This window comes from Aegilops tauschii, chromosome 2, assembly GCF_002575655.3.
Source record: "Aegilops tauschii subsp. strangulata cultivar AL8/78 chromosome 2, Aet v6.0, whole genome shotgun sequence".
In the NCBI taxonomy this organism is placed as follows: domain Eukaryota; kingdom Viridiplantae; phylum Streptophyta; class Magnoliopsida; order Poales; family Poaceae; genus Aegilops; species Aegilops tauschii.
Genome location: NC_053036.3, coordinates 410,118,661 through 410,123,916, shown reverse-complemented (window position 1 = coordinate 410,123,916; position 5,256 = coordinate 410,118,661). Strand labels below are relative to the sequence as shown.

At 40.5% G+C, this 5,256-nt stretch overlaps 1 long non-coding RNA gene across 1 annotated transcript; it reads right to left on the bottom strand.

Moving 5' to 3' along the window:
- Window positions 1-929: 929 nt before the first annotated feature.
- On the bottom strand, window positions 930-4,639 carry LOC120973501 (uncharacterized). The gene is made up of 2 exons (XR_005768472.3): window positions 1,599-4,639; window positions 930-1,517 (listed from the first exon to the last, which is right to left on the bottom strand). It is a non-coding gene; the product is annotated as an uncharacterized lncRNA (long non-coding RNA).
- Between the last annotated feature and the right edge of the window lie 617 nt (window positions 4,640-5,256).

Below are 5,256 nucleotides of genomic sequence, written 5' to 3'. Positions count from 1 at the left end.
TTACCATTCTGTTTGAGAATCGCCTATAATGTATCTAGCAATGGAAGATAATGAGATCTCTTGGTTGTTATGTTGACAATGAAAGCATACCACTCAAAATTATATTCATCTCTGTTTTAAAAGCTCTGAGCTCTAGCACCTCTGCAAATCATTGCTTCCCTCTGCGAAGGGCCTATCTATTTACTTTTATTGCTGAGTCATCATCCTCTTATAAAAAGCACCAGTTAGAGAGCACCACTATCATTTATATGATTTGTTATTAATTGATGTTGAGTATGAGTGTGACTGGATCTCTTTTGCCATGAATTATAGGTAAGTTGTCAGTGAGGGTTATGAGATATATAACCTGAGATAGTAAGTTGGTCCGAGGGACCGTGATCTTTGCACCACATGCACTTCATGGATATCTCATCATGTTCATGCATTAGAACTTGATAAATGTCTTGTTGTTGTTTGTCATATTTGCTTTGCTTGCTGTGAGCTTGTGAGTACATTCAAAGTACTCACCTGGCGTGTCATGCCAGTTTCAGGAGAAGCCGTACCAGGAGTTGGAGTCATTCCGTTCATTGCGATCTAGGTCGTGTCCTAGAAGTGTCCCTGTGAGATGGAGTTCTGCTACGCCGTATTTCTGCTGCCGCATAGATGTTTCGTTATCATCGAGGCCCATGTTCTGTCTACTAAATAATGTACATAAGTGCAGCCGCACTGTGTGTGCCGCTTGGCCTCGTTTCATCATGTATCCATCAAACCTATGTATCCACAGGAGATCAATAAAGCGATTGTTTTCTATACCAAGTTGTTGTGCATTGCCTGAAGACTTGATCTCTGGGCTGGCAATGCAAGGTAAACCGGTTGCTCTGAGCCGGGGTGCCACAAGAAGTTTACGAAAAATGGTAGGAAGCATACATCTTGCCTAGCTCTAGAAAATCTTCATGAAAAATCTCGGTTCCTTCATATATTAATATGGAAGAGAATAACAAGGTCCACAACCATTAAAGATGAATCTATTAGTTAAACATGGAAACAACAACACATACCATTTAAACAAATACGGTTCTATTGTTTCACACCCTCACAACATATTCTCACTCTTATGTTACTCCATTGATACTTTTGTTTCCAAAAAATAAAATCTATTAAAATTTCTACACTTGAGCCAGAACCTCTCGGTCTTCAACCATTTTGGCGCTAGTAGAAATATTTGTCCTGAGAATGGTAATCATGGGATGTCCAAGTCCATGGGAAGATCAACTTTGTAGTTGTTTCTTCCTTTCTTTGGCATGGGAACTCATGTGACCACCGTAGGCTTGAGATGTGATGAATTTGCGACCGCAAATCTTGCATGTGTAATTACCCAAGGATGTAGAACCATGCAAAATACCACTACCAAAAATGCCATTTGGACCAACTAGAGGGGTCTTATCTTCTCTTGGTACATGCGAGGTTGTCATGAATGGAGAAATAGGGGCAGGTACACCATAAGAAGCGTCATATAGTAGCCTTCCATTTTGTATGTTCTGTTGTTGCAATATAGTATTAGGTGTAAATGGGTCAATATTTTCAGGAGAACAACAAAATCCATATGGTAGTGAGTTTACCTCAGAGACATGCATGGTGGGCATATCGGAGATTGAACCATCCTCCATTGCTCCATTAGTGTTAAGCTGGGTATGAACAATAGAATTTGGATCTGTTTGGAGTAAGGATGTGAATGATGGAGACTCCATGGGCGAGGTATAGGTATGATGATATGAGTCTGCATAATTCCACAAAGGGTTTGAAAGGAAATCCTCATGCTTGAACATTTCATGTTCATCTTGATGGATTTCCTCATTGTTGGGCTGGGGCACTATGGTATTAACCATGGATAGAGGATTAATAATTGTATCAGACAATTGTGGTGGTAGTGGTGCTAGGCCTACATTCTCATGGTGTGGCATCATGGAACTATCATTGACTAACATCATGGTAGGTTCAAGTGGTGCATTGGGTGCAAGTGAGGAGTTCACCATGGAAGGTGAATCTGATGGTAGTGACTCAAAGGCCAAAATATCATTTGACACTGGCAGGGCTGTCGTGCCTCTCAATGCTTCATGCAAGGGAGAAATGTAGGCATCACTTTCACTAGATCTAACTTTGTTAGGGTAGGAGCCATTAGGATCCATGACTACTGGCAAGATCAACAATTTTCAGAAGAAGCTATGGAGAAGAGAGACGCTTATGCTATGATAGTGCTTGAAGCTTATGAGGATTATTGCATAGGTAGATGTATATATAAAGTTCTTACAAAACTATGGCCATGCATGGCATCATGTAATATTGAATGATTACATAATCTAGAATATCTGGATTTTAATCATTGTTATTTATACAACATCTAGGAGATATCAGATATAAATTTGTCTAATAATTAACGAGATATTCTAGGATCTCCGAATGAGGAATTCAATCTTGCCACATGTTTTAATAGAACTTCACATTAATGGCCTCATCTAATATTAAATTATGACATTATCAAGAAGATCTGGAATTTATTCACTGATATACATACAATATCTATGAGATATGAGATAACAATTTGTCTAATAATTAAAGAGATCTTCTAGGATCTTTATTTCTAAATTTGATCTTGCATCAGTTTCAATATAACTTTCCAACACACTTTCTTTTGTTGGACAAAAAATCATCGTTTATGGTGATACAAGATAGCACGCGTCTTCCTAAACAAGTGACTAGTTTATGATCTCAACTTTGAAAGTTAGTATATTAACTTCCTTATGGTGCACCATGGCTCCAAACTACTATTGTTAATGAAATAGTTATGCCATCAAGAAGTACCCTCAGAGAGGCTATCTATGTCATCTATTTCTGCTTCGTGATCTGTGCAATAATTACAAGCCACTTTTCCATTACATTATTGTGTCAAATCTTCTCTCTCTCTCCTCTTTGAACAAATTGCACGCCCTGTAGACTGTGCACACTTGTTTCAATGCATACTCAAGTGTGGTAGATTTCCTTTTGAAGGGGAAGCCATACAACTTGTGTGAATTCAAATTCAAATACTGGCATATTTAAACAACTAATTAACTACTAGTTAGTGCATCAGTTATTAATACAAACAATGCTTAATCAACTATTAGGAAATAACTAAAAGTGCCAATATGATATACAATGTTCCAATTTTATTAGCAAGTGTCAAATATCTCAAATTACGAAATGTCCAAATAGGACAAAGAGACAGATAATTAATAAGTGCCAAAAATGTCATATTACAAAGTGCCAAAAATCTCATATTGCAAATGTGACGAAGTGGCAAAATACGACCAAGTGACAAATTACCCCAACTCAAAAAAGTGACAAAAATACAGAAATTTGCAAAATTCAGACTAAAAGGATATACACAACTTCATAGGATCTGTGTATGAACAATTAAAATGCGCACTTTCATAAGCTCTACGTATGAGAAATTCAAAAGTGCACACTTTCATAAGATATGTGTATGAACAATTCAAAAGTGAGCACTTTAATAGGATCTGCGTATTGAGAATTCAAAAGTGTGCACTTTCACAGGATCGGTGTATGAAAAAAATCAAAAGTGCGCACTTTCATAGGATATATGTGTCTATTTAAATCAAAAGTGCGCACTTTCAATATCAAAAGTTCTAGAAATTAACTAAGTTCATCAGTAAAAGTGTGCACTTTGCAGCATGTAAATATGATCACAGTTATAGAGATCCCATGTAGTGCTCTACATTGGTTAAGTGCCAAATCTGAATTCATTCCAAGATGACTATGTGTCAAATCCGTCCGATCACATGCAAACATAAAAACAATCCTCCACAATCAAGGAGAGAGAGAGGGAGAGAGAGAGGATACCACAGGGCCGACAGAGGACAAGGCGTACGGGTCAAGGTAGAGGAGGACAAGGTGGAGTTCATCCTCACCGCCAGGAGCACCAACAAGTAGGAGGACGAGGTGGAGGTCGTCGAGGAAGAAGGCTGGTGATGGGACATGCGTGGTCGTGGATGATGCCCTCATTGACCACCACGTCCATCACGCACGACCATCGATGAGGAGGTGGTGCACGGCCATGGATCTGGCGATGGAGGCCATGGTGGTACACGACATGGTCGGCATGGATCCCCCCCTTGATATCGCATGGTTACCTAAGGTGGATCTGTTCATGGTCCTGGAGGTGGATTAAGTCACCGTCATGACTGAACAAAAAATGAGGGTCAACGCCGGTGACCCACACGAGCAACACTAGCCATCGTGTGTGGATCCTCTGGATCCCGCACAAGAGAGGAGCGCGGATCTGAGGAAGATGTCAGGTCATCGGCTTGGGAGGCCATGCCAGATTCGACTATTATGGGGAAGGAGGTGAGAGGTTGTGGTCGGCGTGGAGCCTGGTGGCACATCGGTTGGCTAGCAACAGGGGGAAGAGCTCGAAGGCGAGGAGAGGCGGGCATGGCGGGAGCAAGGGGTGGTGTATGGCGTCGGACGCCGGTGTGCGTGAGGCGGTAGCGGCGAGCTCCGATCTAGATCTCGATTTAGATTCAGATCAGGGCTAGGAGGAGACAGCACGAGAGAGAGAGAGAGATAGAGATCGAGAGAGGGAGGGGGAGAGAGAGCACGGTGGGTGGAGAGAATGAGATAGAGAGGTGGGTGGGTCGGTCTAGCTATATGGTTGCTGGGCGGCAGGGTGTGGAGCCCTCTCTTGCCACTGATATGACTATTTTCTCCCTCTCTCTATTTTCTCTCACCTAGCACAGATCTCCAGACCGTCAGTGGGTGGTGGTGATATTTATGTCCTGGGTAGTGTTCTATATTAGAAATTCTCTCTCTCTTTGGCGGAGTGAAATTTCTCAATATATCTCTTTACCTTCAATTTAGTTTTAAATATCCAATTCTACAACCCATTACCAAAAGATTGCCTTTATCATTGGAAAATATTATAAATTCTTGTAAATATCCATTATACCAACATTATGTTCTTTGGTAGCTACATAAATGGCTTCTTCACTTCCTCTACATCTCAATTGTATTGTTCTTCAACATACATATCCATGGCTTCAAGGCACTCTCCATGACATGATTGGCCATGTAAATCATGAGTAGTTAGTCAATTAGAAGTTCATTGTTATAGCTAACAATACTTTCATAATTATATTTTCCTTTGGCTGACTAAATCTCTTCATGCGCTGGAAACATATGATTGGACTAAATATACTTGCATGATGCATAGTGCATAACCAT